General features: G+C 47.1%; 1 protein-coding gene across 1 annotated transcript in view; it reads right to left on the reverse strand.

Moving 5' to 3' along the window:
- Nucleotides 1-21,187, reverse strand: part of NMNAT2 (nicotinamide nucleotide adenylyltransferase 2) — a 90,393-nt gene that overhangs the window by 33,963 nt on the left and 35,243 nt on the right. The window lies entirely within an intron of this gene.

The raw sequence follows: 21,187 nt of genomic DNA on the forward strand, positions 1-21,187 counted from the left end.
GGCTTTCCAAAGGGTAAAGGTTGCTTTTCCCCTAAAGAAAGTCGCTAGAAAAACACTGTTTCCTGTACAGCTTTCTTACTGGTGTTCATCTTCTTTCTCTGCTTCCCCAAGAGTCAGTAGAATATCTTCCTGGGAGAAGGGCCCCCTTGCTAAGGGCCACCGACTGTCCAGGTTTGCCCATAACTTTCGTAGTTTTAGCTCTAAAAGTTCCATGACCTGGAGATCTTTTAGTCTCCAGGGAACTGAGACTATTGGCTGAATAACAGCCCTCCAAAGATGTCTACATCTTGACCCCCACAACTTGTGAATGTGTTATCTTACATGACAGAAGGGACTCTGCAGATGTCACATTAAGGATCTAGAGATGGGGGCATTACCCTGGATTACGCAGGTGGGTCCAATGTGATCACAGAGGGAGTGCAGGAGGGTCACACACCCCAGAGCCTCCTAGAGGAACCCACCTTGATTTTAGGACTTCTGGAACTATGAGATCATAAATTTGTGTGGCTTTAAGTCAATACTCTGTGGTAATTGATTACAGCAGCAATAGGAAACTAATACAGGCATTCCCCCCAACCCTGGACAATCTGGTCCAAGGAACCTCTGCATTGTCTTGAACCAGAGGTGGAGAAAGGAAATCAGTTCACACCTATAAATAAAGAAATGTACAAGAATCCCTTTATACCCCCAAAAAAGCCTTTAAAATTTCTTAGATTAAGACACTGAGCTCACCTAAGAGGCAACAGAGCATAAGTTTATAGGCTTGAGGTTCAAATCCAAGACCTTACTAGCTGGGTGATGACCTTGGGTTAATTACAAAACTGCTCTGGCAGCTGACTCACCTCTAAGCTGGAGATAACAATACAGTGGTGCCTCGGTTTTCGAACTTCTCCGTTGAGGAGCATTTTGGTTTACGAACGCCATTAACCTGGAAGGAAATGCTTTGGTTTTTGAACACGCCTCGGAAGTCGAACATGCCACACGGCTTCCACTGAGGGCGAGATCCTGAGGCCCAGCTGGCGGCTGTGGATCCCTCGGTTTTTTAATGTAATCCATTCCAGAAGACCATTCGAGTTCTGAAACATTCGAAAACCGAGGTCCACTGTACTGTCTACCTCACAGAGTTGGTAGATAACAGAAGCAAAGAGCTTAGCACAGCACCAGCACCCAGGAAACACGGGTCACACTTTCCTTTCTTGGGGAAGTCTAACGGCTTTCTTGAGATAACAGAAAATACATATACTGGTCTCTACCCGATTCCTGGCACAGACCTCCTAAAACCCTTGTAATTTACTAAGTGATAAGAACATTAGGAGGATCTGTTGTATTTGTCTTCGCTCTAATGAGGTGACTCTGGGTGGGTCCAGGATGCCTCCTGAATTGGGGGCGGTTACCAGAAAGATCAAGCCATGATTAAGCTGTGTCTCTTCTTCTGGCTGTTCATCTGTATCCTTTGTCATACCCTTTACTAAACTGGTAAACATAAGTGTTTTCTTGAGTTCTGGGAGCTGCTCTAGCAAATCAATCAAACCCAAGAAGGGGGTGGGTCTTTATGTATCTGTTTGGTCAGAAGCACAAGTGATAACTTAGGCTTGTGACAAAGTGTGTGGGGGGGGGCAGTCTTGGGGGATCTGCCACCATCTCCAGATTGACAGTGTCAGAATCGAGCTAAATTGTAAGGACACTCAGCTGGTGTCCCAGAGAATTGCTTGATGTGGGAAAAACCCAAACACATTTGCTGGTCAGAAGTGTCAGAAGGGTGTGTTTTATATGAGGAGTAAAGAAGAAACACAGGGAAGAAAGAACTGAGTTTTTCCTACAGAAAAGTGGAAAACCATGGTTTTTCTTCTTATTGCAAAAGGGAAGGGAAGGAAAAATTAAAAACTCTTTTAAGAAAGTACACAGCCTTCCAGTGAGCAGTATCAGGTCTACAAAGTCTCGCCTTGACCTGCAGCGCTTGCCGGTGGCCCCAGCGAGGTGCTTTCCTGGGCGCTTGCTGCCTCTCTGGTCCTGCCCTCCCTTAGAGGGGGCACACGTGCCCTTCTCGGCCTGAGAAGCCACCACTGGAGACAGAGTGTCTATGACCAGACCTCAGTCTCCACTGGTCCTTACATGAAACCGAACAAAAAGTTCTGAGGGATGTCAGAGAAGCTCTGGGGTGGTGGGGGTGCTGCTCTTGGGCAGATTCTGACTCACTGTAGAGCCTTCCCTGAGCTCCTGGGGTGTCTGGATGATGGATGGGAGAGAGCCATGTGCAGGAAGCGTCAGGCCGGGCCGATGCTCCCCAGGTTATTGATTGAGCTCTGCTGGGGATGGGACAGATGAGGTTTCTGCCGCGATGGGGGAGACTGCTTTGAAAGGTTCCATTTATCTTATGAAACTCTCAGAGCTCACAAAGGCTTCTGCTGCTTCTCCCCGAACTGACCTGGATGCACGACTCCGGGGGCCATCAGCAGGAAACAATCTGAAAATGGCCTTTAGGATTAGGAGGCAAAATAAAATACCATTGTTGTATATCCTTTAACACAAATTTTAAAAAAATGATCCTAATTAGTGTCAGTGAGGATGAGGGGCAGTGTGCGCGCTGACACACTGTTGGTGGGAGTATAAATTGATAAAGTCTTTTAGGAAAGCAGTGTGGCAGCCAGCATCCATCAAAATGACAAGTAGGCACAACCCTTGACCTTTCAATTCCACATCCAGGAATCTGTCCTACAGAAAAACTTGCGCATGTGCAGAGATGTGTTCAAAAGGCTGTTTCAATTCGGCATTATTTGCACTTGGAAAAATCAGAAAAAAATAGGGAAGTGTTAGACAAGGTCTGCTACAATGCAAGGAATATTATGCAGCCATTAAAAATGGAGAGGGTCTATCAAGCCTGACATGGGAAGGTCTCCAAAGCACACTGTTAGATGGGGGGGGGAGGGGTCAAGTTTCAGAATTAACTATCGTGACATTTGAATAAAATGATATGAGTGTAAAATAATTTCAGATAGTCATAATGAGAGCAGTGACGAAAATAAAGCAGGGAGAGAGGGTAGAGATTGGGTGCTGTGGGTTGGCCTCTCTGAAGAAGTGACATGGAGGCTGGGAAATGAATGACAAGGCATCAACCACACAAAGATCAGGAGGGAGAGTGTGGCAGATCAGGGGAGCAGCTGGTACAAAGCCCCAAAGGCAGAAAGCCAGGCTGGTGCTGAAGTTAGGGAGGTTTGAGGATGACCGATGGGGAAGGGCCTGTGAGCAGAGAAGTTTGGGAATTTATCCTAAGCCCCTGGAGGGTTGTAAGCAGAACGATCCGAGTTACATCTTTGAAAGCTTGCTGGGTGTTGCATGGAGAATGAACTGGGGGGGAGCATGCGTGGAGGCAGCAAGACCAATTGACGATCACAGGCATCCAAGTGAGAAATAACAGTCATGAACCTACTAATCGCCAGGCCTCCGGCCATTTACCTCTGAAGGAGATACGTTAATCTGCAACTTACAAAGGGTTGAATAACTAAGATACTGTTTTAAAAGGTAAAAAGGTGTACATTAAGTGGAGAGTAATATTATAGTAGAATTAAATTTGTTACAGCTGATTAATTATGCAGATTATTTTGTTATGAGCATATCTGACCTTGTCCAATCCATTCCCCAGAATACGGCAGTTTATTCAACAATCTGACATTACATTGTTAATGAAATCCAAGACTCAGAAAGAGATACCAGGAATTATGTACAAAATTCCTGAGTAAGGAGTAAGATCCCACATTTTCCTACTCTAGAGTGGACTAGGCATGTGCTTCAACATACTTTTTTCTCTGGTTTTGTTCCTTTTATTTTTTAGCTAAAGTTACAGTGCCCCCTAGAAGACTAGGCTTTAATTTTTCATTCTAATCTTAAGCAGAGCAAATATTTTCTTTTGTATGAACCTTCTCAGCACTTTCCTGAAGATGTAGGGTGGACACCTGAAGAAGCATGGAAATTCACCCAGGGTGGTCCAAGCTCTGTTCTTGGAATGTCCAAAATGAGTTTTGTGACCTTCTACAGAGAGGGCAGCTCTAATTAGAGAGGAAAGAGACAGCCAGGATTAGGTAAATCTGCAGTCAACCTGGGTGGGGCTCGGATGGACTCTCCCAAACATTCTCAAGATGCCGTATTTCTAATTATTCAAAGACCTTGGCCTGGCAATCTGGATCTCAGTATCTCTAGTCAGCTTCCCATACTGCCCTGATCCCAAGACTGCTTTCAAAAGCTCATGTGAACAGCCAGTGCAGAGCAAGAGAGCAAAGTGTGTCCTCCAGAATGCTTCTGATATCAAATCACGACTTCCTTCCATTAGCCTGAGCTTGAATCCAATGCCTCCAGCCTGCTCTGGTCCCTTGCCTGTTTCCAGTGGTTTCTCAAGACCAGGAAGACCCCTATTCCTAAGTAAGTTCTAAATCAGTCCCTCACAACTGGGGTTGATTTTGCTCCCCAGGGGATATTTAACAATGTCCAGAGACAATTTTGGTTGTCACTGTTAGAAGGAGGGTGCTACTGGCTGTTAGTCGGTAGGGCCGGGGATGCTGCCAACTATCCTACAACACACAGGACAGCCCCCACGACAAAAATTACCTGGTCTACTATGTCAAGAGTGCCAAGGTTGAGAAATCACGTTCTGATAAATAAAACAAGGCCTCTGTCTGAAAGGTAAAGCGGAAACTGACAGTGCCAACACAGGGGGGAGGATTATAATCCCAAGAGAACAAAAACCAAGGATGCTGGGATTTCAGAGTTCCAGCCTTTCCGCTCCTTTAAGCACAAGGGACTGTTATTGGAAAAAGTGACCAAGTCACATACCATTATGACTAAAAGCCCTGCAATGACAAAGGAATTTCCAAGCTGTCCAGGCAGATTGTAAGAGATTAGTCTCAAGGTCCCTGCTCACCCTAAGGGACTGCAAATCGAGACTTGTCCTGCTTGAGTGAAGGCCAGTGATCTGGGACAATCTTCTACTCGCCTGCCTTTTTCCTTATGTCTTTCCTCTTTTGCCTTTACAAACCAAATCCCACTCTAGGGAGTCATGCAGTTTCAAAAATCCCCCTGAGCTGAGAGAATGAATGGTTTCTGTGCACAGCAGTGAAAGGGCACAGGTTTTGGAACAAGCAGACTGAGTGGTTTAGGGAATTCTTGGCCGAAGATGAAGGGAGGCCCTGTCTCCTTGCAGGCCCTAATTAATTGATCTCTCTCTATGAAAAGCTGTGAGGGAATAATTCAGACAAGCAGCAGTGAAAGGATTTATTAGCAGCCTATTTTCAAGACTCCAAATAATATTATGTAATAAGCAGGTAAAACAAATTGCGCTGGTTTCTTGGCTCTCTGCTGGTAAAGAACTTTTTCTCCTGTGAGTTCAAATAGCAGGGAGCTCTTTGCACCATCTCGGCAGGAGTGGGCAAGGAGGCTGGTCCCTGGTCAACCTCCCTGGAAGGACCTGCCTCTCACCATCCAGGCTGGGCCACAGGAGGGTCTGCTTTATGAACTGATGATTAACAGCTATGAAATGTGTGACAGTTACTACTTTTCTTTTCTCATGCAGACCCAAGAAGCTGGCTGCTGCTTAGAACAGAATAAGGTAGTTGTGCAATAAAGCTCACACTTCTGGCCCCTAGACACACACACACACACACACACACACACACACACACGTACCCTGGTGTTCTGCCCAATTTAACCACAACAAATTTAGAAATTTATAAGCATACCATGAAGTACAGAGAACAGAGAATCATCTTCTCCGGGCAGATTTTTCATAAATTTTTGTTGTTTTTTTAAATATTTTTAAAATTTTTAAATCATTTCAGACTTAGAAACAAATTACAGAAATAGTACAAAGCTCTCCCGTATTCCATTAGCTGAGATTCCCCTGTTAATGTCGAACTGCATTTACGTTATCGCTTTGCTTTCTATATATTCATATGATTGTTACTCTTTAAATTATTTGATAATAAGCTGCCCCTTTGTTCCTAAATACTTCAGTGTGTATTTCCTAACAAAAAGGACATATTAGTGACAGTTAATTAGTCTTGGCCTTTTCCAAGACTGGAAGGAAGGCTGGACACTTGACAAATGGCTTAAAAGTCTGGGGCCGCAAAAAAGGATTTTCCAAGGATCTCCTGGTATATCTGGGTTCAAATCCTGGCTTTACTACTTTCCAGCAGTGTGACTTTGGATACCTTCTTAAGTCTTGGGTTCTTCATCTGTAAAATTGGGATGATGCTGGTATCTCTTAAGTAAACCACAACAAATCTGGTGTGTGCGAAATCACAAACAACAGGCAGTGATACGGGTAACTGTCACTACAGAGAGGGACATACCTCGCTTCTGGATGTCTGGGTCAACCAGCTGTACTTCCTTTCCCTAGGCACCAATAGCTGGGTATTCGGTTAGTAAGAAAGAAAAAAACACACTAATGTTAAAAATATACTTAGTATATTCCTGGCACTTTCACAAAATGTTGAGATATTTCCACTTTCAAGCATTTCTTTTTTGAGAATTATACCTTTTCAATTCCATCAACAGTACATAGTTGTTAATTACTAATGATTACCGATTGGCAGCTTCAACCGGGAAGGCTGGAAGAAATGCCTGGAAGCAGAAAGCTATACTTTAGCTCTATCTATTGCTGGGTTTTCTCTCCAGGGACACTAGGGTGTCTAGCTACTGGGAAGAGGGTGGCTTTCGCTGAGCCACAGCCTTGGGCTCATGTTCCTGAGGCAGGTTCTGCCAACAGCAGTCACAGCTGAAAGTCAGAGGCAGCCTTCAGTGTATCCCGTGTGGAACCTTCTGCATCTCCAGAACCATCCACTGACCCTCCCACACGCCTTCAAACCTTCCTTCCACAACCACGTGCTTGCAGGGTAAGGCCCAAGCTCCCAAGGAGAGTGCATTTGGTCCTTTAAATGTGAAACCTGCACCTCCTTTCGCAGCCCTCAGGCATGCCCCTTTTCCCTAGCGACATCCCCACAGGGCCTTCACCCATGTGTTCTTTCTGCCCCAATGTCTTCCTCAGCTGGTAACACCTGCCAACACTTCGAAATCCAATTCTCCACGCCGTCTTCCCTGGCTTTGGAGGGGGATTGATGCTTTCCATCCACAACTCCAGATATTTCGCCAGAATGGGTCTGATTACATTTTCTTTGGAGCAACTCTTGGTTAAGACTGTGCTTTATTCTGTGAAGCTCCAGAACCCGAGCCTCCTAAATGACTACATGTTTGGTAATACCCAGCACACACTGTGATGGGCACAGCTTTCCACCAAATGTTTCTATGTGTGTGTAAGAGTGTAGGCACCTTAAAAACTAGAATTCCCAGCTTGAATGTGAATTTCTTACATACAAATGTAATAATTTGCTGGGCGTTCTATGTAATAATTGGCGGGGGAGTTCTACCTTTGTATATGTTAGTTTTGTGAATTTAAATTCCTAACATCATCTCACACAAATTTTAAGAGATAAAATAATAATGTCAAAGATTTAAATGAACACTTTGTCTTAATAGTCAACCAATTATTTTTTCTCTTGGTATCTAGGACATTGGTTTACTTCAACAAAAAGATGCTGGTGATAATTAAAAAGAGCATGTTAAATGGACCATCCATCATACTGTGAGGGCCAACTGTACCTGATTCTGCAATCGCTCAGGAAGACATTCAGATGGAAATAAAATACTTTTGTACATGCTTTTGAAAGGGTCCATTTATATCTCAACAGTTTTCATAATAAGCACCAAGTTCCCCACTGACACGAGTTCCACACTGGTGAACACAAACGCACACCACACATATTTGCTAACATGTACGGTAACCAGCCCACATTCCTTTAGAGGGTATGACCTACAGAGAACGTGTGTGTGTGGGTATGTTTAATTCAATCCAAATTAAAGACACCATCTCAAACTGCTTTTAAAATATTACAGTAACCCATGAACCGAGCAAATCACCAAATTCGGAGTAAACGAAGTCTTTAATCTTTGATTCGTAGAGGTTTTCCCTCCTTCAGGACTACTGAAATGACACACTGCTCTGGGGGAGGGGTCAGCCTGTATTTCTCTTCTCCAGCTCAGTTTTTGCCCATCCTTAGGCCCACAGGTTGGGATGCTTGAGGGAGCTTTCCTGGGGAGTGGTGGTGACATCATGGCCCCGGAGTCACCTCTGACCCCACACGCTGGCGTTCCCAGGGACCTTCCCTCCTGGAATCTGGAATTCATTTTGACACGGGTCATGGAGAGCCATGTGAACAATGAGGAGGGAGTGGGTGGCGGGGCCAAGTGTCTGTCGCCCGGGGTCTGTCTCCCTGAGCCTCCCAGAGATCAATGGCTGCTCTGTGGGGTGGAGAATGAACGGAGAGGGGCTGGCCCCTCTCTCCCCTGCAGGCTCTCCAGCCTGAAAAGAGCAGAGTCGGCCCACACACATTCTTTCTGACCCACTTTCTCTTTCATGTCTGTGAAGATCACGTGCTGAGCCAAGCAACAGCCTCGGATTCTCTCCGAGGCTGCCTGTCAGAGCACCAGCTCCAGACCGGGCTTCCTGGGCCTCCCCGCTGGCCACGCGTGGGTTCCTCGTGGACTGTCCCAGGTGCTGACCCTTCGTTTGTGTTCTGGAGGGCAGGGCTGTATCTTATGCACCTGGCTGCCTTACCTACCCCAACCCCAGTCCCTAGCAGAGCTTCTTAAATATTGTTGATATCAACAAACACTGATTGAGTGCGTGAGTAAAGGGAGGCCTCTTCCTGGGATATTGTACATGAGGCAAAATTTGTTGGAAATAGGCCCTTGTCTGACTCTCCTTCTTCCAAGCACTTGTGGAAACTGAGGCCTTTCCCAGCAGCACATTCTCCTCCTGCTGGGCCTGGTGTGGAACTCTCAGCATCCTTGGCTTGCCCGGCCCCAGACCTCCGTGCCTCCCTCATGCCCTCAGCTAGTTACTACTCAGTGCCCTGCGTGCATTTTATAATTGTTACCTGATCTGCATTTAACACACACATTGTAACAAGAGCCCCCAGCCAGTCTCCCCAAAAGACCAACTCTAACATGGGAATTCCAGCAGCCCGTGTCAAGGCCTCTGGAGCTGGCTCCTTGCTGGAGAGAAGGAGGGGGTGCGGGGGGTGCAGGAGGAAAGAGGAACTGAGTTGAGGTCTGTGTTTGGAAGCCAGGTCAGCGCTGGAAGATTTGTTCCTGGTCTGTTTTGAAATTCCAAAACCAGAGCAAGGTCATCTCCTCCTCCCTGAGAAAGGAAATCCCCCAAAGAGGGTGTGTGGGGGGAATTTCTAGGACCGAGCAGGGAAGGGAGGGGTCGGGAGAGGGCAGCAGAACTGCGCACAGCGCTCCTCTCCCTGGGAAGAGTCCTAAGTCCTTCTGGCCTTTGTGAGCCTGGGGCCACGGGCTCCATCTGCTGAGGCCCTGTAGGCACTGGCACCAAAGGGGCCCCAGCTGCTGACCTCTACAGGTCTGGGAGACTGTAGAGGGAAGGGCTAAGGAGGGCAGGCTCACTAAGGATTTTTAAAATCACCTTTCTGTTGTTGCTCTTTCTTTAAATCATTCATCAGCTCTGCTGGAGTGGTATCATTAAGCATAGTTCTCAGATGAGAAGCTAAGGACTTGCCTTTAAGTGGCAGAGTCAGGAATCACATCAGGTCTGGAACAGAAGCCGGCGCCCTGCGGACAGGGAGCCTGCTCACCCTCACATAATCCTGTCCGGGACTGTGCAGAGGAAACTTCCCTGAACCAGAAGTCTAGTCCGTGAGTCCTAACTCCACCGGAAACTGGTTGGTGGCTCTGGACTTTAGTTGACTCACCTAAAAAAAAAGTACTCTGCTTACTTCTGTTCTACCAATATTTGTTGAATGAATGAATCTCTGGACTCCCAGAACCCACACAGAGTAAATGTGGGTCAATGACTGTGGTCCCACAGGCAGTCCCCAAGGTTACCCAGAAACCAGAAGTCATACCAAGTTCTGTCTCTGGGTACAGAGTATCTGATTAAGGGCCCCTGGCCCCAGGGTGTCCCAATTCACCATCATCCATGGCGGTCTACTGCCACCTCTAGATGACACACCTGGCTTAGTCCAGCCCCTTGACTCTCCAAGTGAGAACCTGGGGCCCAGTGAGATGATGAGTCGCCAGTTACTTAGTGGTAGAACTGGACCCAGCACCTGCGCTTCCCAACCCCTAGCCAGCGCTCCGTCCTCCACATCAAGCAGCTTCATCCTAAATTCAGTTTCTTCCCCTGTTTAGGGAAAAGGATTTTTATTCCCTCTTTCTCAATTGAATGCAAACAGGGCCTATTTGTAAAAAGATGAAAATTCACAGATACTCTGGAGAGATGCGTACATTTACCTGCATGAAAAGATGGAAAATGAAGTGTCACGTGCTTCAGGAGACTCGGGGCAACCTTCAAGGTTTTCTTTAAGCTATTTTTAATGCCTGATGGTTTGAGGAAAACGCCTTGAAACCTCTAGAGGAAATGGCTAAATAAGCCCCAGGTACAACACTTGGGCTGGAGCTACCTTAAATAAAACATTTCACCTCATATTATTCCACAGTGCGGCAAAGCAGATAAGTCTGTTGCTACCGTTTTGGCTTTTTAAATGCAATTTCAGTGTGCTTAGAATAGAGGAGCCATCACTCTTTCTCTACTCATACTCAAATGATAATAGTGTTAAAACCATTAGCTCTATATAAGCAGTCTGTTCTCTTTCCTTATTATTTGCCCAGCACATGGTACAATTCTTTACACATAGTAGGTACTCAAAAACGAAGTAAATAAATATTTATTGAGCACCTCATATATCCTGGTTACCCAGCCTGGGTGCTGATGGCAAGCTGCGGACCAAACAGACATGACCCCGGACTGAGAAGCTGGAGGACCAATATGGCAACAGACGAGGTGAAGGTGATGGGGGAGATGGAGAGAGCAGGATGGATCCGAGATACACATGGGAGGAAGAATGACCCAGGTAGCTAAAGGCTTGGCCCAGGGGGGTTAGGGGAAGGCCTGGGGAGCCACGTGGATGGAAGAGGCCTGGGGAAGGAGTAGAAGGAAATGAATGGAATTAGTCTCCAATCACACTACACAGGAGCAAAGGGGTTGGGATGACTGTCACCGTTACCATTTCCCAGCAGTGTTCATAGTTCTGTTTTCTTCAGTAGGGAAATAGAGACAGAAATTCGTGAGATAACATCTCCCAGTTCACACAGCAAATTGTGGAGACGTGTTGGCCCAAGAATCGCCAATCCAGCAAGCCGAATGGACCCCTTTGCTGGTAACCCCCCTGTCCCCCAGCAGTTCATGCACACCAGAGCTTCCTATGGTGTTCAACAGCTCTTCCCAGTCAGATACGTGCACACTGCACAGAGGCCAGAATTTCCCAGAATTGTTTACCGCGGAGGGTGGTAGGGTGAGTGGCCGGAGAGGGAATGTTTATTTGGCTCTCTGTACCTCACACAAGGTGATTTCTCGGTGCACAAGGACATTTGTGAGTCACTTGGACAGATCTCTTGGGGGTGGAAATGGGAGAATTGGAAATAAAAATAGTCCCTTTGGCTGCTGGTTTATTCTCTTGCCCAGGCTCTCCCACCCTGCTTCTCCTTGCCCCTGCCTGCTCCTTGGCTCCCCTGGGTTTCAGAGGAGCTGGCGCTGAACACTACCCTTCCTCACTTGACATCCTCTCCAATGTAGCAAGCAGCTCTCTTGCCAAATCTCTAGGTCAGAGGGCCATCAACGTCAGCCTCCCCCGCAGCTCAGCTTCCAGGAGAGGCAGGGAAATTGCTGTAATCAGCATTCAGGGCCAGAAAGGAGAGGGGAAGGTGTCATGTGAGGGGTTCATCACCTGGTCTGGGAACTGAAGACCACGCAGCACCACTGTGGCTGGACTCCAGCCACCCAAGCAGACTGAGCTGGCAGGTCTCTGAAAAGGGAGAGGCATCAAACATCACAGACCAGGACACCTGGCTGCTGGGCTTCCTCCCCACCCATCTTTCCCACCCCTTCTGTCCTCTAGGCCACTCTGAGGGAGACAGAGATCAGGGCAAAGCCCTGGGCAGCCTCAGGCTGATCTAGCATGGCCACTGCTGATTTGACTACCAGGTTTGCTGTCAGAGCTAGCAATCCTCTGGCTCTAGCCTAGGTGACTTGTTCCTGGGTGCCCTGCCTACTGTCCTTCCCAGCCCCAACACTTGGTGCCACTGGAAGGACATTCTGCAGTAGTAAACCTCTGTCTCCTGTAGGGACATGTTATGGAATGTCTGCCCAATTCAGTGTCTCCCTGTACTGATCTGAGGACCCACAGGGATGGGAAGTTGGCAGCCACCTTGTAAAATGTGACCCTCCCTCTACTCCACTTACAGTTGGTTGGACTAGAAGAGTCAATTGGAATTTTCCCCCCGATATCAGGATTGGAAGAAAGAGACAGAGAAACATGGAGACAGAGATTTGGTCCTTCTATGAGGCCATGGTTGGCCATGTTGTGCCGTGAATCTTCAGATGCAGAGTTAGCAGAAAGAGCGAACAATGAGTCAGGTACACAGAAAGAGACAAAATGACACATGGAAATACTTCAAGGATTCCCCGCAGGTTTCCAAATTTAGGTTTCTAGCCTCCCAGAGGGCCATTCCTGCCCACAGGGGTTCAAAATTATTAAAATAAAGTTTCTCTTCTTGCTAAAGTGAGTTCTCTCCCCACCACTAACATAGACAAAAGCAACAGAAAGAGATATACTACTATTATATTTTAAAAATTCTAACATGTACCACAATTTTAATCATGCACGCGCACACGGGCGCGTGTGTATATAGTAGGGGAGAAACACTACATTAAAAATAAATATTGCTGTTTGTATGACTTACTCCAATTTCAGAAATATCCAACATGAAAAGCATGAATTTCAACACTGAGGAAATAGAACACTTCCATTTTAAAATCTCTGATCCTGACTCTTAATTAGCAAAAATGGTCCATTTAAATCCAATTAAAGTCTGTGTGTCTCCAAGTCATTAAGCAGTAGATGGAATCTGTTACCGCCTGCTGGGGAGGAGACCTACTTGGGTTAGCCTTTGGCTGGTCAGGGACAGCATTTGACAGTTTCCTATTGACCTGCATGGGGGTGACAACCATGAGCATAACCATGAGGTTCATCATGGGTCATAATCATAAGAGGATCTCCTGGTGAAGAACATTATCCAAGTTCCGACTGTCCCCCTCATGGAGGGACACAGTTAAAGCCACATTAAGCTGTCCACCTTTCCAAAGGAGGCTGCCCACCCATTGACTCTTTGCCCAGTGTGTCACCCTGCCTCCATCTTCCTCTTGTAATTCCCAAGGTAAGGTCCAGGTAGCTGCAGGAGTGGCATGGCTGAAGCATGCCTCAGTGCTCTATGAGGCCTTGTAGTCATCCAGTGTGAGAGTGGCATAGAAGTGATCTAAACCACTCCCTCCTCTGAAAGATGTGGAACTGGGGCTCAGAGAGCTTGAGTGGCACAGGGTCACTTGGCCAGATGGTGGCACAACCCAGGCTAGAACTAGGTGGGGTTTTTTTAATTTATTTATCTTTTCTTGCTGAAAGTATTACAGATGTCCCCTTCTTTTCCCCATTGACCCCCTCCACCCCGCACCTGCAACCCCCTCCAGGTCTTCACCACACTATTGTCTACGTCCATGGGTTATGCATATGTGCATATAAGTTCTTTGTAGAACCACATTTATTGATCTCCAGTGCTGTGCTCTACTCACTCTATCACCACTCCTCTTGCCACTCAAAGCAGGGTAGCTGGGTACCCAGCAGGGAGACAAAGGGAGCCATCATGAGATGCAGCCCAACCAGTGATTAAGAGCATGGAGCTGGAGCCACAGTGCCCAGGTTCAAATCCCAGCTCCACCACTCCCCAGCTGCAGGGACTCAGGCTAGCTACCTAACAGCAGTATGCCTGGGTCACTTTTTTTGATAAAAACAATATCTGTTTCATCAGATTGCTTTCGCATTATTGCAGTCGATGTGAGTAAAGCACTTTGAAAAGTGTCTGGCATGTAGTATGCTCTATTAGTGTTTGACAAATAAAGTCAAGCAGCCTCTGAAGACCCAGGGTTTGGTGAGAGGTCTGAAGGTAGAGCCATCCTGGGACACATGGTGGACAGAGCCCCCCAACACCAGACTGTGGGACTATGTTACAAAAGCAGCCAGGTGGAGACAGGGGAAAGGAGAGTCAGACAGATGCTGTAGCTTGGGCTTCTTCCCATATGTTGCCCATCACCTTTCCCACCCACACTCCCACCCAGGAGACCTTCATATTCTCTCTGAACCTCAGTTAGTGGTGCCCTTGAGAACACTGTTGGTGGTGAGGCAGATAGTAAGAAGCTAGGAAAATTCCTTGGCAAGTGGAATGGGGAAACTGAGACAGATAGCGGAACAAACTGGCTGAGCAATTTACAGTCAGATACAGAATGTCATCTCCCTAAAGATAACATCTTGGTCTCAGTTGTATTTCAGCTCCAGGCCCAGCAAAGCAGCAAAACCAGGTGGGTGACGCCAGGAACAGCTGCATACTAATAACCCCCATGCCCTGGGGCTGACCAATCAGTAGAAACCAAGACCCTGAAAGGGTACACCTGAAAAAACTGATGAATATTCTATTGAGATCTCCCCTAAGACCGCCCCTAAACCCCCAGCCTTTAAAACCCTCAAGACTAAGGTCCTAGTGGGCACTCTGCCTCCCAGAAGCACACCTGTGCCTTTCCCCTCCCCCACTGGCGTGCATCTCCTAAACTCTAAGGGACCCCACGAGACATGCAGTCAGAGGAGGATAAGGAGCGGCAGCTCATCCCAGGTTAACCCCCTGAACCTATCTCCAAGGCCCCCTTTTCTTCCCAGTAAACTAAAGCAGCCCAGCCTAGGGTCCCCTGTTGCTACTTCTATGCTAAGCCTTTCCTTGTTTCACTGTCCCCAGCTTTAATAAATGTACCCTCATAGTCACCTGGACTAGTGTTGTGAAATCTTTCCTGCATGAAGTCAAGAACCCACACACTACCTGCGGCCCTAGGCAGACCCACTCAGAGCCAGGTCCCCTGTGTGGGAACAGTGGCAGTGGGGCCACATGCTGAAAGGCCAGTTACCTCCACTTCCCAGAGCAGAGCCCAGAGGGAGGAAAGGATTTCAGAGGCTCCTGCTGGAGGAGGCGGCCGGCTGGGAGCTCTAAAGTGTAGAGCTGGGTCACAAAGGGAACTGCTAAATAAATGAGGCATTTCTTAGTAACCTGAAAACATGTGGGGGTTTGCTTCCCCCCCCAAACTGCATCTTTAAGGGTTAATTCAAACAGGAGCAGTGAGGCAAATTCAATTCCAATTGGCAGTTTCTCCCCCTTTAATGTCCTCACAGACCAGAGTGAAATATGCAGAGGTTTTTCACCTCCTTCAGGACTCCGCTCCAAATCCCTGTCTAAACGACCCTAACATCTCATCAGAGCTCCGCTCAGCCCCTCAGAAATGTGGACAGAACCTGTTTCCTTCCTGTGTTTGGGCTCCCCCCCTCCCCTCTCCTTTCATCTCTGCCCCTTGTGAGCACAAGGAAACCCCACCCAGTCTTTAGGCTCCAACTCAAAGCCCCACGAACAGCTGAGCACTGGCATTCGGGGGGCTCCAGGGAGCCCTGGTGAGGAGCCCGCGGCCCACTTCCTGTCTGCTCTAGTCAGTGGGTCAAGAAGAGGCCAAATAACATTGTCCTAAGTGGAGAGAGTTAAGGAGCTAGAGCACAGATTGCAGTTAGGTTATCACAGAAATGTGCTTCAGCCAGGCCTCCCAACTCCTCACGCCGTCGGTTAACAATATTGATCAAATATAGCCAACCAGCCACTTACAGAAGCCCTCTCGTTCAATTTACTCAGATGCCCCATTACCCTCATTGAACTGGGCTTCTGGGAAAAGTCACCGAACCACCACAACCCAAATAACAGCTCCCAACACAGCAGGCGCCCTCCTTATTAGATCCCATCTCTGTTCCTGGCAGACGCCCAAATTAGAAACGTCTGGTAAAACCACATGCTCTTGTCCTACTCTACACTTAATACAGCCTCATGCTCAAAAGGTGAAGGGATTGAGAAGTACAAATGGGCAGTCACAAAATAGTCATGGGGATGTAAAGAAGAAAACGCCTTAACAAAGAAACAATCATTCATTCATTCGTTCGTTCATTCATTCGTTCATTAGAAATGTGCTGGGCCTATTTGTACATGGCACTTTCTAGGTGCTAGAAACAGCAATAGCACTAATACAGAAGACAAGCAGACATCCCTGCCCTCATGGAGCCTTCATTCTAGCGGAGAGACAACAAACAAATCTCACAATGAGAGAGAGCATAAGATAATGGAGGGAAGAAAATAAGGGGGAAATTTCAAATTAATGTTCTTTAAACTTTAAAATCCTCACATCGGGATTTGGTATAATTTAGTGTTATTATTTTATTATAGATTTTATAAAAACTTGAGGCATAAAGAAACTAAGTAATTTACTGGGGGGGGGGAGATTAACCAAAGAACTTACATGCATATATGCATAACCCATGGGCACAGACGACAGTGCAGTGAAGGCCTGGGGAGGAGGCAGGAGCAGGGTTAGGGGGTCGGGGGAAGGGGTCAATGGGGAAAAAAGGGGGACATCTGTAATACTTTTAACAATTAAGATAAAAAAAGAAACTAAGTAATTTACTAAAAGATGTCTTGAATCTAGGCTTTCTTCCTACCAATAATCAACCACTTCTTCTCTGCAGCAAAAAACAAGCCACATGTTTGAGAAGCATCTATAATTGAGACCTGCCTTCAGTTTGTGGGCTATCATAATTATCTCTTCAAGAGTAATGGACCAAGGATTCAGCCGAAGCTACTCTCTGCTGGCAACAGTCATTTCCTGCTCCATTTTTAAATTCTTAATCACGTAGATACCTTGAGCCATCAATATGTTCTATCCATTTGCACTATTACTGCCGTTTTCCAAAGGTCTAAATGCCTTGTTGATGATGCTGGATGTCACAAGCCAGACTTCTTTAGAGAGAGGGATTGTGCTGTGCTCAGATGTTTAATGCCCAAGTAAAGGGGCAGCTAGAGGGTGCACAAACTTGGAGGGCTGTTTATTTTCTAGTGCCATCCAAGGACTGAATGAGCGGTTTTCTTATTATTAATATCAAATAGGTCTCTTCTCTAAAGAAAGTATATTCCATGAATTATAAAACTTATGAAGCTAGAAGAGTGGGCATAGAGCTGATAGGTCATAACCTTGGTACAGCTATGCTGAGTTCCTTAGGTGGATAAGAGTGCGTTAGAAAACAGAAAGATACTACATTCTGTTTGAGAGCTAGAAGGACCTCAGAGATAATTTATTCCAAACACCCTCGCCTTTCACATGAAAAATTGAGGTTCAGTGTGTGTGTGTTTGTGTATATGAGAGAGAGGTGGGGGAGGGGGGAGAGGACAGATGCAGAGAGAAATGACAATATGGAAATAACGCTGGAATCTTGGGTTTGTGTCCTGGTTTTCACTTAGAAGTACAATCTTGATGAAGTGCTTAACTGAACCTCAGGTTCTCTTCTGTAAAATGGAAATAGGAGAATCTGTCCTGATGACTACCTGGTCTTCTGAGAATTAAATGAAACAAGATTTGAGGAGCTGTTTAGTCACTTCTATATAAATGCTGTGCTTACTATTGTCTGAGTTGATAAATGAAAAAGCTAAAACTAGAACTCTGGTCTCCTGAGTGCATTCCGTCAGTCTGAGAGGAGGCCTCTAGACTGCTCAGCTGACCTCGGAGGGCAGTTTGTTATTCACTAGTGACTCTGGAAGTAGCATCTGGCTTCAGGAGGCTGAGGAGGAGGACAGTTGTTGACGGCTATAGGAAGAGTGTGGGCTGGGGAAAGGGCAAGAAGCCCCAGGTCTGGGATTTGGACAGGCAACCTTTTGGAGACTCCTTCACACTGTCTCAGGCTAAGAACTGGGGTGGATGGGGTGGGGAGGGCAGGACTGGGAAGAGAGAAGGAAATGCTTGAGAGGACCAGAACAAAATGCCTCTATTTCTCTGTTGGCTGAGTTCCCAGGGTCCTCCTGCAGTTGCCCCTTCCCCAGTCCCTCCTGGGGGCTCCCCTGGGGACCAGTGTTCCATTATCGGCAAGCACAGCATCTCTAGATACTGAGATCAGTAGAACACTGCTTTTGGTCCCTTTCAGCATTTTTTGTAAAGAGTTTAAGGTTAACAGTTCCTGTGTGGGAGGAAGGCCAATTCAGAGGATCCTGGTTTCAAATCCTAGGGCCACCATTCACAAGTTGGTTTCCTGGGAAGAGATTTATCTTCTCTGAGCTCCAATTTCCTCCTATTTAAAGATGGAATAATAGCAATACTTCTGTATAGGGTTATTGTGAGAAAAGCAATAACAACGGTTCATATTAACTGAACACTTACTACGTGCTAGGCACTATTCTAAGCACTTGACATGGACTGTCTCAGTTGTCACAGTGCTTTTTTGATAACTGCCCTGGCTACTGGGGAGGTACCACGTGCAGCAGTAAAACGAAGCTCCTTGGGAGGGAGTACCGTTACCTCTGACTTCCAGGTGGCCCAAAGAGAGACCCTGGAGGGGGTGTGTCTTCCAGGGGTGGGGAGGGTTGGACATATTCATTAATGCCTGGGACACGCAGGCACGTCCTGGGAGGTGGGGCCATGACTATTATTAAGGATCAAGATCCTGAAAACGCAAACAGGATTTCACAAATCCTGAAAGAGGACTGACCCTTTGACCATCCACAGAGCCAGTGGGGCTGATTAGAATGATTGCAATGAGCAGAGAGCCTGGTCCCAGCACCTGCTTCCCAGTCCATGGTCAACCAACCGTGCAAAGGGCCTCAGGCTACAGTTTCAGATTTTGCCTCCCTTCCTGGGTGCTGCCTCCCTGCAGGGGGGTGAAAGAGCTGAAGAGCAAATAGCTGTGCTAGCAAACCCAGCCTCTCCCACTAGATGTCACAGAGCACATCAAGTACACAGAGCTGGTTGGTACCCTGGAGGTGAAGTGGCTGGTACCAATGGCCTTTTGGATCCTGACACTCTTTCCTCTGGTTGGCTACTTCTCATGGACAATCAAACGGGGAAGTTTTCCCACATACCTGCTTGACTTATGTTTGAAGATGCCTGCCTGGATGTCTGGAGGGGTTTGTGCTCCCAGGCCTGGTAAGCTGGTCTGAGGAAGCACAACCCGAGGCTGACGTGCCAGGTGGTTGGTGTGGTTACAGCATCTAGCAAGTGTCCTATTTCTGTGGGTGTCACCACGGGGCCGTTGAGGCTAGCGATCCTGGGCTCCTCTCTCCTAATCTCCATATTCAAATAATCATTAAGCCAGGTCAATTCTTCCTGAATCTCTCATAGATGTCCCCTCTGCTCCTTCCCCACTGCTACTACTCATGCTCGCGCTTTATTCATTTGGTCATTCATTCCTTTAACAAATGCCTGTTGAACAATCGCAATGTTCTCGTCATGCAGGTCTTAACGTTGCGGTCAGCTGCTCAGAGTGACCTTTCTGGGCCACCCTGTCTAAAGTTGCTTCTCTATGCCGGTCCTCCAAAGGACAGCCTCAGCAGAAGATCAGGAAGCGAGACCTTGGAAATCACTGCCGTTCCTCCTTATGTCATGCTTAGGAGAGCCCTTGGCCCAGGTCAGGTCCTTGCCAGGAGAAAGAAATACCATGTGAACACAGTGAGGACTTATGCTGCCCCTGGTATGTCATAACAAAGAGTAAGAGAAATACCCATGCACCTCCTGCCAGGTGGCACCTGACCCACAGGGCCTGGCTCACCTGCTTTGTGTTCTACAGTCCTGGGCACTGGTTTCTGATGTTCAGAAATAGCCCAGGTAAAACTGTCATATGGATTATATTTCCTCCAAAGGACAGAGCTCTGCTGGTTTTCAATCCTGAACCATCAACTTAATAACACCATTCCTAGGGGTAGAATTGAAAGCAGGCACAGAAATGTTTGCTGCCAAGTTTAGGGGCCTCTGCTCCTTCAGGCAGCCTGGGAGGAGCCTGGGATGAACCATCCACACTCACAGCCAACACCTCGAACTCTTCTCTTGCTCATAGAAGGATCGATCATCCTTAAACAGTGATACAGCCCAAGAAGGGGCAGGACAACACTCAGGCCGCCCAGATGCTGAAGGCAAGGGTAAGAGGAAGAAGTGAAAAAACTTTGAAAGCATTCTCCTTCCAGCCCCCACTGAGAACCTTAAATACCTGCTCCTCTGACATATTTGAAGTCTGCATTTTACTGTCTGTTTAACTTACTGGGCAAGTCTCTGGGCAGGCGAGAGCTGTGTTGCTGCATGTTTGTGTCTAGTGCTGAGTGTGCTGTTGGCACTCAAAGAAGCTTTAAATAATATGGCTGAAATACACTGTAGGAGGCAGTGGGTGGCCTGGGCCCAGAATGTAAAAGCCAAAGGAGGAATGTCCTATCTGGGCGGTGTGAATAGGATATGAGATTTCCAAGCTGCAAACATAACTGCTGGGAAAGGAAGGGAACATCAAATGCTGATTTCCTGTTGGAAATGTATCGTGGTCTTGCAGGCCTGGGAGCCTAGAATGGAAAACTGGGAGGCTCACCCCTCTAGAGAAAAGGCATAGAAATCACACCATTGCTGACTTTGCTGGATGATGCACATCTCAGTCCAAACTAGGAGGTCCCCCTGCTGAGACTGGCTCTTTCCCAGACTTGCCATGTGACCCTGGCCACCAGGACACAATCACACACTATGCATTCATTCGATCTGCACTGATCGAATCCCTACTGTGCGCCAGGCAACGTTCAAACACTGAAAACATAAAGGTATACGAGATACGCACAGTCCCACGTGGAGCTCACCTCCAAGGGGGAGACAATAGAGGATGGAAAGTGCTATGAATAATTAAATTGAGTAACGAGAAAGTCAGGGTCTTCTTCTTTCTTTGTCCCTCCCACACCAAACAGGAGCCATGATGTACGGCGTCCAGAAGGACAGGGGAGTCCCCATTCCCACTCACCAACTGAAATCAGGGAACTTCCTGGACAGCCTTAGTCAACTGAAGAGGAAAAATTGAGGTAAATCCATTCAAAGATATCCTGCAGGTTGAAGGTCTTGATGATAAAGGGTAACAAGAAAAAAGGTGGAAAAAGA

This window comes from Miniopterus natalensis, chromosome 19 (assembly GCF_054644295.1).
Source record: "Miniopterus natalensis isolate mMinNat1 chromosome 19, mMinNat1.hap1, whole genome shotgun sequence".
NCBI classification, from domain to species: Eukaryota; Metazoa; Chordata; class Mammalia; order Chiroptera; family Miniopteridae; genus Miniopterus; species Miniopterus natalensis.